The sequence below is a fragment of the Anomaloglossus baeobatrachus genome, chromosome 6 (assembly GCF_048569485.1).
Source record: "Anomaloglossus baeobatrachus isolate aAnoBae1 chromosome 6, aAnoBae1.hap1, whole genome shotgun sequence".
In the NCBI taxonomy this organism is placed as follows: Eukaryota; Metazoa; Chordata; class Amphibia; order Anura; family Aromobatidae; genus Anomaloglossus; species Anomaloglossus baeobatrachus.
Genome location: NC_134358.1, coordinates 17,170,309 through 17,182,428, shown reverse-complemented (window position 1 = coordinate 17,182,428; position 12,120 = coordinate 17,170,309).

Here is a 12,120-nt window from a genome sequence, read left to right as displayed (position 1 = left end):
ATGCTCAGCCTGTTTGTGTTATGTCTGAGACTAAGTCCTCAGTTCAGGCTACTGAGCATGCTCCCACAATTAACCCTAACAGCCTCTTTGCACAGGTACTTGGACTTCGTGCTGTGTCTAAGTTCTGGGATGTGCCTACTGAGCATGCTCAAACTGATAGTCTGCTTTCTAAGCCTGTGGCTCAGGCTACTGAGCATGCTCAGGCACTTAGTGCATCAGAGGCTAGGTCCGGTAAGGACCTCACTGAGCATGTCCGTGAGGTGGCAGGCCCTGATAGGGCAGAGGGTGTCAGGTGTCCTGATGACGTGGCAACTCCGGACTGGCTCGCAGAGGCCCGCCCCTATGATCTGGCACCTCAGTATTGGTCGTCAGACGATGACTGGTGAAGTGTTTGGGGCGTGGCTGCCATGAGGTCATCAATGACGTGGCGGTTCCGGATAGGTCGCATGTGACGTCACTGATGACATGGCACTCTGCTATTGGACCTTGGTGGTTCCACCCTGGGTTTGGGGCGGACCCAGGTTATAAAAGGGGCTGGAGACAACATGGAGGTGCGCAGACTTCACTTTTGCTCAGTCAGAGCACACCTCCATGTTAGAGCCTCATTGCGGCATATGCCTATGTTGGGAAGCGGTAGGTAGGGTTAGGCGAACGGTGCCTGTCACGCCAAGATTCGTGGCTCGGCACATCAGGGTCAGGCGCCGTGCTTCCCTCCTGCCGTTCCAGTCTTGCTATAGCAGCCCAGTGGCGTTAACTGGGCTGCGGTTGCTGTGCTTCCTGTCCGATTGTGCTTCCTACGCACACAGACAACGCACCTGCTGCGCCACCTGTCCGATTGTGCCCCCTACGCACACGGACAACGCACCTGCTGCGCCACCTGTCCGGTTGTGCCCCCTACGCGCACGGACAGCGTACCCCAGGACCCCTGTGGAGTTAACAGGGTGTTCCTTATCCTCCTCGGCTTCCCGGTCAATGCTACTGGTGTACCCATCTGGCCTGACGTGTCCTACACACACGTGGCCAGTCGAGAGGTGGCCAGAAACGCTAATCGGAGGACCGCTCGGCCTGACGTGTCCTACACACGTGGCCGACAGGGCGCTTTTGTGGCGGTCTTCCGGTCAACGCTACCTGGTTACCACCCGGCCTGACGTGTTTCCTGCACACGTGGTTGGTGTAGCGCTAGGTGCACCAAAACGCTAATCGGGTTGTCGTCCGGTCTGACGTGTCCCAACACACGTGACCGGTTCCCAGAGTTCCTGGGTTATCTCAGAGCCATCCAGCTCTATAGTCTCCGCCTAACCCTCAGGTGCCAGCAGCTCCATTGTCATCTGGAGCACGGTGGGCCCCGACTGGCGATTAGGATATATACCCCCTGATCCTAATCTGCCGGTCCCCCCGTAACACCTAGGCTCCAACCTAGGCACCTGGCTATGTCTGCCTCTCTGCAGACCTCCTCTCTCTTCCTCTGCCTGAACTTGACTGGGCTTGTTTCCTGCCTCAGGTCAGCCAAACTCCTGGGTGGGCGTCTCCATCTCCTGACTCCGCCCACCTGGTGTGTCTGTCTGAGCCCGAGGAAGAAAGCAGGTCACTTTGGGGATGTCTGCTGTGAACTGCTGGGGGTGGGGGTGTGTGTGTGTTGTTATCTGTGGCCCCTGGCTTGTCCAGGGCGCCACATAGGGTGGTGCGGAACCGTGGAGAGGTCTGGTGGGGTGATAGACAGAGATGAGGGAGGAGATGTAGGGTGGTGCGGAACCGTGGAGAGCTTTGTGAGTGAGAGTTTATGTTGGATTCTGTAGCAGATAGGCAACCAGTGCAATGACTGGCACAGAGCAGAGGCGTCTGTGAAGCGGTTGCAGAGGAAAATGATCCTGGCTGCGGCATTCAGAATGGATTGGGGAGGGGAGAGTTTAGTAACAGAGAGACCAATTAGTAAAGAATTACAGTAATCCAGGCGAGAATGAATATATGAATGAGAGTGACAGTAACAGTTTTTGAGGAGTCAACGGTAAGAAAAGGACCAATTCTAGATATGTTTTTGAGGTGGAATTGACAAGAACGAGCGAGTGAACGAATATGGGGAGTGAAGGAGAGATCGGAGTCAACTATAACCCCAAGACAGCGGGCGTGCTGCTGGGGCGTAATGGTAGAGCCACTGTTAGGTTGACCTAACAGTCACAGCTGTTGCCAGCGATGTCCGAATGCAGAGAGGGTACCGGTGACCCCCCTCGGCTATTCCAGCTCTCAATGAAAACAAGCAAACGCTGTTATACACATAAGACTGGAGATGTGTGGCTCCGAAATTGAACTGTATTGTTTTTGTTTACATTACAAAGTTATACAAAGTTGATTAGGGCGTAACTATGCAACATACATATTCATTAATCTACATTCATTAAGGGCGTGAATTACATATTTGTCGAGCAAGAAAAATTAACATAATGACTTATACTCCCATAACAGTCTATGACGTTTCTTCTTCCATAACAAGATGTTTTTCAGTCGTCTCTAAGTCAAAACATTCTGCGTCCTTGAGTTTGGTCTCAGTTTATCATGTAAATAAGTCTGGTTTTGCTCTTGCATGGGAGAATGAATTTCTATTATTTTTCTGTTATTTTCCTAACCAGTCCAAAAATGGTAATATTGGGTTTCAGAAGGTAGAGGGAGAAAACAGGAGAAGTTTCATACATCCAACCAGTGTAATGTTAGGAGTTTACGAGACCGATATAACAAGCGTCCAATAGCCAAGGACAAAGCAGCCTCCATATTGCTTCCATCCTCTGAGTCCAAAAACACATACGTGGGTCTGTCAATAATCTCCATACACTCTCTCCACTAAATAAGATTCCCAACTTTCTACTTTCTCAGAACCTTTGTTGCAGGAGTGCTTCTTAAGAGCCACATCTGGGACACCTTGCATCTCAGCAAAAATCCAATCTTCAGCAAAATGCTTTAGGTCCTATAAACTCGATGAATAACCTATCTGGGAAAGCCTCTGAGCCTCACACAATTTAGGCAAATTTTCTAAGATTTCATGCCACTGTTCCTGCGAGATAGGGCCCTTATCCGCAATCCATTTAGAATGGGCTACAATAGTTATCCCCTTGTCTGAGATTCAAACATGTTTCTATAAATAATGGAGATCAGCCTCTTTGTGCTATCTGCAGAAGCAATGGAATCTATTATAAAATGATGTGGAATCTCTAGATCTATGTGTAATCGGGCAGCGAGTGCATGTGTGACCTGCAAGTCCTGAAAAAAGCAAGTGCACTGCAAATTACATTTCTCCTGGAGTTGCTCAAAGCTCTTAAAGGGAACCAAACATCAGGATTTTCGTGTATAAGCTGCAGCCAGTGCAGTACTGGCACTATCATGCACAGTGTGTACATACCATCAGGGGGCAGCTCGGGTGTTTAGGCAGTGAAATACAGCTTTATAAAGTTTGAAATTTCGTGCACTTTTTGATTGACGTGTGCACCTCTGCAGATAATGTCCGGGCGGGTTATGCAGGAGTTCCCCGCCCCCCCCACCAGCCTGTTCCTCCCTCTCTCCTGATGTCCGGGCAGGTTATGCACGTGTTCCCCGCCCCCCCACCAGCCTGTTCCTCCCTCTCTCCTGATGTCCGGGCGGGTTATGCAGGAGTTCCCCGCCCCCCCACCAGCCTGTTCCTCCCTCTCTCCTGATGTCCGGGCGGGTTATGCAGGAGTTCCCCGCCCCCCCGCGCCGCCTGTTCCTCCCCCTCTCCTGATGTCCGGGCGGGTTATGCACGTGTTCCCCGCCCCCCCGCGCCGCCTGTTCCTCCCCCTCTCCTGATGTCCGGGCGGGTTATGCACGTGTTCCCCGCCCCCCCGCGCCGCCTGTTCCTCCCTCCCTCTGGCTGTATGTAAATATCTAATCTTCAGAAACATGGCGCCGGAGTGGGCCTCTGCGCATAGCGCTCATCTCCGGCGCCATGTTTCTGAAGCCCCCGCATTACACAACTTTGTGTCTGAGAGGGCGGCGCATGCGCCCTCGTTTCTTCACAGCCCGTTGTGACCGCGGGAGCGCGCGCGATTAGAACAGGACAGAACAGCTGACCGGAGGACGCGATTACCTGCTGCTCCTGTATCGTGCCGCCCCAGGACACCGGGCCAACACACCAGCCGGTGTGACATCGCTGTGGCACCGCCCTCTCAGACACCAAGTTGTGTAATGTGGGGGCTTCAGAAACATGGCGCCGGAGATAAGCGCTATGCGCAGAGGCCCACTCCGGCGCCATGTTTCTGAAGATTAGATATTTACATACAGCCAGAGGGAGGGAGGGAGGAACAGGCGGCGCGGGGGGGCGGGGAACACGTCCATAACCCGCCCGGACATCAGGAGAGAGGGAGGAACAGGCTGGTGGGGGGGCGGGGAACTCCTGCATAACCCGCCCGGACATTATCTGCAGAGGTGCACACGTCAATCAAAAGGTGCACGAAATTTCAAACTTTATAAAGCTGTATTTCGCTGCCTAAACACCCGAGCTGCCCCCTGATGGTATGTACACACTGTGCATGATAGTGGCAGTACTGCACTGGCTGCCCCCTGATGGTATGTACACACTGTGCATGATAGTGCCAGTACTGCACTGGCTGCCCCCTGATGGTATGTACACACTGTGCATGATAGTGCCAGTACTGCACTGGCTGCCCCCTGATGGTATGTACACACTGTGCCTGATAGTGGCAGTACTGCACTGGCTGCAGCTTATACACGAAAATCCTGATGTTTGGTTCCCTTTAAGGGTAAAATTTGTGTTGAGTGCCTCCATGTATCTCTCTGACATGTCTATAGATTGGCGCGTCTCTAAAACTTTGTGGTCGCATATCCGCCTCCTGAATTCTCGTTTATTTTCCCCTATATAGTGTTTGGGACAGGAACACTGGAAGAGGTAGACGACCCCTTCGGTCTTAAGGTACCGTCACACTTAGCGACGCTCCAGTGATCCCACCAGTGATTTGACCTGGCCGGGATCGCTGGAGCGTCACTACATGGTCGCTGGTGAGCTGTCAAACAGGCAGATCTCCACAGCGATCAGAGATCAGCCACCAGTGACCCGTGTAATGACACTGTTCTTGGTAACCATAGTACACATCGGGTTACTAAGCAAAGCGCTTTGCTTATAGTTACCCGATGTGTACCTTGGCTACGTGTTCAGGGAGCAGGCAGCCGCGGCTTCTAGAAGCTGTGGACGCTGGTAACCAAGTTAAATATCGGGTAACCAAGCAAAGCGCTTTGCTTGGTTACCTGATGTGTACCTTGGTTACCAGCGTCTGCAGAAGCCGGCTCCCAGCTCCCTGCACATTCAGATCGTTGCTCTCTCGCTGTCACACACAGCGATGTGTGCTTCACAGCGGGAGAGCCACGACCAAAAAATGGTCCAGGACATTCAGCAACGACCGGTGACCTCACAGCAGGGGCCAGGTCGTTGCTGGATGTCACACACAGCGACTTCGCTGGCAACATCGCTGTTGTGTCACAAAAAACGTGACTCAGCAGTGATGTCGCTTAGTGAGACGTGGCCTTTAGAATTGGTAAAATGCAGGCTTTTGTATGTCCCACCTGTAACTGTACACGCAAAGATAATGGAAGTTGATATACAGTGTGTCCACCCATATCCTGTCCACCGCCATTAACTTGAGAACGGCGGCAGCTATAAGCATAGAAATGGTGTCTAGGTATAGTAAAGTAGCCATGCGCTACGCAATGAAACCACCTATAGCGCCACCTGGTGGAAAACAACGGAGTTAGCATTTTTATCTCGAAAACGGAACGAGATAGAGAAAAAAAGTGAATTATAAAGTTGTAGGGCATCATCAATTCAATACGAATCGACACCTTGCATACAGAAATGCTGTAATATGGGTACCCGATTCACTCGTTTTTCTGTTAGGTTGTAAGACATCAGATCTCCACTTAGCCCTAGCCATCGTGAAGGCATCCGTCAATAATGATTGTGGATTTCCTTTTTCCTCATAAGTTGGGTCTCATGATGGACGGAAGATGGTGTGGAGTAATTTCTGCGGGCTCTCAGATACTGTCCCCTAGGTATGCCCTTTCTGAGGCTGTAGGGTGATTACTGTCCCATCTTAATAGATCATTTGTTGATGTTGGTTTCCTGACAATTTTTGTTTGTAAAAGTCCCCTCTCTTCTATTTCAATATTGATATCTAAAAAGTTGATGGATTTATCAATTTAAGAGGTAAACCTTGAGCCAATTTGGTTAACATAAGAGATGAGAAATCCCGCCGAGAATCTGTTCGGGATCGCCAAACCTTCATGGGTTCGCCGGTCCGATCGACGATCCTAGCTGAACCCATAGAATCCAATGAGAGGCAAATACAACACCTTTAGGGGGGGCCGAAAAGCTGCTAAAACAGTTTGACAGTGGAGACACAGCCATTAAAAGAAATCTGTCAGATGCAATATGCTCCCAGAACCACCAGCAATTTTGAGTGCATATTTCCAATCCCTGCCTAACTGTCCCAGCATACACAGATCTTTAAAAAAAGTATTTCTAAAAATCCTTTATTATATGTTAATGAGCGCAGGGACTAGTCACAAGAGCGTTAGTTCCTGCTCTCATCCTGCCCTCTTAGCAGGCTAGCACGCCCACAGGGGTGTACTAACATGCTATTCAGTGCACATTGCCCAGCGTCATCAGCCTCGTGCTCTGAGACCCCTGCCACCACAGACAACACAGAAGAAGGAGACCCACATAAGAGTCTCCATTTAAAAACAAAATTATGCTCGTCATTAATCAGGAAGAAGCAAAAGGAGGAGGAATAAATAGTAGGTGCTTCATACAGAACAAAAAGCCAAGGTTAATTAATTAATAGCGGTGGACACCCCACTTCATTGTTGCAGTGTAGAAATCTGCTGAGTTTTTGGGGTGCCAGTTAATCATAATTAACAAGAACTACTGAACCTTTAAAAAGGGCATTTATTACAAATAGGGTATTTACAATGACATACATAAGGGAAACCTAACTGAGGCTGCTTTCACACATCAGTTTTTTGGCACCAAGTACGATCCGGCGACAAAAAAACTGATGCGACGGATCCGGCGGAAAAACGGATCCGTTGCATCAGTTTTTTCCATCAGTTCCTTCAGTTTTTTGACGGATCCGTTGTGATGCTGAGCATGCCGTATCCGTTATTTTGCAGTAATACGCCGGATCCGGCGTCCATAGGCTTTCATTATAAAACACGCCATACGGCGCCGGATCCGGAGACAAAAAACATTCCCCTCAGCGTTCCATCCGGCTGCCGGACAAGCAAATTTTGCCGGATCTGGCGAAAGCCGGCTGAAACGCAAGGCCATCCGGCACAATCCGGCGCTAATAGAAGTCTATGGGGGAAAAACGGATCCGGTGGAAACAGATGCCAGATCCGTTTTTTCAGGTTTTTGCCGGATTGTGCCTGATGCCAAAAAACTGATGTGTGAAAGCAGCCTAATGGAAAAGGTACACTGAAAGGGAAAAGGTAATAGGAGAGGGTGGTGGAAGTTGGGAAGTGGGGGTAGACTGATTAGCTTGGTATGCTAACGTTATATCAGCCACAGAGTCAAACATGGCCCATACAGTGCCCATCCCTGTAACACCTCCACATGGTAGAACCATCCAATCAGGCCACGGTCTTTTGAGTTGTCCAGGAACGTGCATTTGGCTGCTGATGTCAACGCTCTCCTGAAGGTGGCTCTCCGAGGTCAACATGTTAAATGATCAAGGGTCTTGACAAACCTGTGGATCCTGTGGATAGTGTCCTAGTATATAGCAAAGGTCTATCATTTCACAAAGCCCTAGGACAGGTTTACACTCCACCTTGGAAACTAGATGTCCATCTCCACAACAATGGCTTGTATTCCAATTGAACAAGGGATTATTTACCAATGTATATTTTAATAGGCAATAAACAGGACATTCAATTCATGAACACCACAGGAGTTGTGTATCTTCCAAGAGGCTAAAGGCACCATGTTCAATTCACATGAAGGTGTAACCTTTATCCTGTTGATAGAACAATGGTTAGATTATCACAGAACACACAATAGCCTTCTTGCCTCACAGGTTATGCTACTCCTCACTGTACATGGCTGACTCCTTTAATGTAAAGTCCTGATAACATTGGTAGCTCATAGATACAATATGGAGGCCAGTGATTCCTTATGATACATATGTACCACCCCCGTGGAAGCAGCCTAGCTGCTCGGATCCGGGTTCACTGTGGCTCGAGGGTCTTCGGACCCTGGGGTCATGCAGCCACTCGAGTGAAAATGGGGTTATTTACAGGGGAGTTATAGTTTGTAATGCCACCCGTGGTGTGTGCTATTTGGGAGTACCACTGCTGCCGTTGGGAGTACCCGGGGATGATGGAGCGGAGCAGCAAGGTGTTGTAACCCTTCACGGGTAGGATGCCATGGGGATGCAGGGGTCACTCTCGTACTCACTTAGTTCATAGACAGACACTGACAAATGGGTAAACCAAGTCTCTGGATGCCGCTAAGGGGAGCTCGTTCGGGTCCTGTCCCCAAGTTGTGCAGCCTGGTGATCCGTGACCTGCCTCCTGGCACTTAGTTTGACTTCAACTTGATTGCCCGGTAGCATGGAACTAGCCGTGCCCTGCTCTCTACTATGGCTAAGTGTCGCGGGCGGGGAGGAGGGTGTCAGCACACCGCGCTCACCCCTTCTGCTCGGGTCCGGCTGCTCAGTGGTGGCTCGAGCCGTAGGCCGGATCCCGGGGGTTTCCTCGAGCGGCACTCCTCGCCCGTGAGTGAAAGGGGGTTTTGGGGTGTTGGGATAATGTCCGTGACGCCACCCACGGTTGTGGTGATTGGTAGCACCACCGCTGCTCAATACGGGGATCCCGGGGATGGTGAGGTGGAGCAGCCAGGTGTTGTGTTGCCCCTCCGTGGGTAGGGGTTGGTGATCCCGGGGCCCGGTGATGGCTTGTGAGGTGCAGGGCCTGGTGGGCGCAGGGACGCGGGGGGGCAGCGCTGTGCCTTGCGGCACTGTGGTACTCACTCAGCCTGAGACACGGACACAGTTTGTACGGTAAACCACACGGCTGGTAGGACGGTCCAACAGACGGCTGCTTTGCTTTCCCGGTAGGTGACGGTGATGTCCCTCTTCCTTGCACCTGTATGTACGGTTGGTTGCGATGGGTCCCCACCGGTAACCCGCTCCCGGCTTCAAGCTGGGCCGGAGGAGCACTACACTTTGCCCGCAGGCGCTGGCCCTCAGAGACTGGTGCCCTGGCGGTGGCGGTGCCTCTGGTGTACGGGTTGGGCGGTTGCCTTCAATCGGGACTTGGTTGTTGGGGGAATCTACGTCCCCTTCACTGACGGATTCGGCAAATTTGGCGACTCCTAGCCTTGCCGGGGTCCGAGAGGCCCCTGCCCTGCTGCTGACTGTCTTTCGGAACACTGCTCCAGACCACCGGGCACACAGCCAACGGGGTCCTTCCAGGAACTTCCAAACGGTCCCCCTCCGGACAGTCACCGCCGTCGCTGACCTTGCTGATCTGGCCCTACACAAAGCTGGACCCTTCAGGCTTTCCTTCCTTCTTGTCACCTCACTTGCTTTCCTCCTTTACCACTTCTCTTTCTTACTGTCACTTTCACTTAGTTGTTTACACTTGCCCTCCCTGGGCTAATCTGCTCACTCCATCTCTCCCTGAGCTCTAACTGCCTGGTACTTCCTGCCTCCAGAGCTGTGATCTCCTTGGTGGGCGGAGCCAACCGCCTGGCCCACCCCCTGGTGTGAATCATCAGCCTCTGGAGGAAGGCAACAAGGATTTGTAGTTTAGCTTAGGTGTGCCTACCTGGGATGTGGGGTGTGGTGGTGTGTGACCTGTGTCCCCTGGCTTGCCCAGGGCGACACATTCCCCCTTAGCAAAACGCAGACCGTCCGCGGGCTGCCGTCCTACACCGGTTTTATTTTCTGTAAAAAGGGGATAACAGATTAAACAACATAAGACATTTTTAATAATCTTCCCAAGACGGGAGGCACATTTACTTAAACGTTTCAACGGTTTACGGTTACGGTTTCCGCTCTCTCCCACCCAAGTAACCTGGCCCTGGTGCTGCCCCTAAAGCCCAGGCAGCACCCCTTGACCCACAGTCCAGCACACGGTACCCGAGCGGGATCTGTCCTTGCCCTCCAGAGGGTAGCCACCGGTTCCTTTGGTGGCTGGGCCCTAGCCTGCTCTGCTCAGGGCCCTCCCTCCAACCTGCCTCTCCGGAGGCGGCCTGCGGAAAACGGTAACGGTAAACAACATATTTACAAGCCACTAACGTCTGTGGTTGCCCTGCAAGTTCACGGGCTTGTCCATGGATAGTCCTCCATGCAAAACTTTTTAAACGGTCCCCACGGGGACAACGGTGCCGGCTCCAGCCGGTTGCTAATCACACAGACAATCAGGTTACTGTTCGGTAATCATTTTCTTCTTATCATTTTCAACTTTTCAAACTTTTTCAAACAAACAAGCACTCTTTACATTCCCTGACCCCTTTTACTCACAGAACGGTCTCCCTGTACCTAAGTGGAGGTCTACCTAGGTTGGAACGGGTGGACCTTCGGGGCCCGGTATCAGTGGTGCTAGACAGTGGGGTAGAGGGAACAATCGGTTCCTCCTCCCGGCTATAGTGTGGAGCAGGCGGGGGCGTAGGGGAGCTGGGTACAGGTTCATCCCTGGGCACTGGCACTGGTTCTGGCTCACGGTTAACCACTTCCACTACTCCTTCATCCACGGGTTGTGGGAACAGTATCACTGGAAGAATCACCGCGCCGTTCTGTGTAGGCCAGTTTGCTGGGAAGTCACCCATTACCGTGTGGATTACCTCTGCTGCCTTCTCCGCTGGTGGAGGAACTGGTACTTCAGCCTCTGCCCTCAACGCTGGAGGGCACCTTTTTAGATGGTCCCGGGAAACTGTGGCCAGGGTGCCCTCTTGGTCACGACTGATCTGGTAGGCCTTCCCATCTTCCCATTCTGTGGGTTGGATGACATAAGGGACTTGCTCCCACTGATCATCCAGCTTGTGTGCTTTCCTCTTCCGTTTCAGCACTACATCTCCTGGCTGGAAAGGATCCGCGGACGCCTTCTGATTGAACCGGTGCTCCTGCTGTTCTCGACTTCGACTGAGGTTTTTCTCCACATACTCCTGGATTTGCCGGTATTGTGTTCTCCTCCGGCTTTCCCACTCCACCGTCGAAGGGAGTGCTTCGGGGGCCTCCAACCCCATCTCTAGATCCACCGGCAGGCGGCCGGGCCGAGCCCTCATCAGATACGCTGGGGTGCACTTCGTCGAGCTAGAGGGGATATTATTGTACATGTCGACCAGGTCGGGTAGCTTTTCCGGCCACAGGTTCCGTTCTTCCAGTGGTAGCGTCTTGAGAAGCCCCAGGACCAAGTGGTTCATTTTCTTGCACATGCCATTGGTTTGGGCGTGGTACGGAGTGGTCCGGATTTTCTTGCAGCCGTACAACTGGCAGAATTCGTGGAACACCTCTGCTTCAAAGGCCGGGCCCTGGTCAGTCAGCACCTTTTCGGGGTACCCATGGGGTCGGCAAAAATAAGCCTGGAACGCTCGAGCAGCAGTTCGACCAGTCAGGTCCTTAACAGGGACTACCACCATAAATCTTGAGTAGTGGTCCACAATGGTCAATGCATAGGTGTACCCACTTCGGCTAGGGGTGAGCTTGACATGGTCTAAGGCGACCAATTCCAGCGGCTGATGAGTGACTATTGGATGTAAGGGTGCCCTCTGGCTAGTCTCGTCCTTTCTTCTTAGCGTACAAGGACCGCATTCCCGGCACCAGGCTTCCACCGATTCACGCATCCCACTCCAATAGAACCGCTCCCTCAACAGCATCTCCAGCTTCTTCCACCCGAAGTGGCCAGCACCATCATGGTATGCCCGCAGGACAGTGGCGACGTCCGCTTGAGGAATGACCAACTGGCATATTTTCTCATGGGTCTTCGGGTTGATCAGCTCACGGTACAGCCTCCCCTGGTGTAGGTAAAGCCGTTTCCGTTCCTTCCACAAGCGTTGGGCTTCGGCTGGGGCGGCAGGGTCTATTCCCGTAGCACCTTGTTCCACCA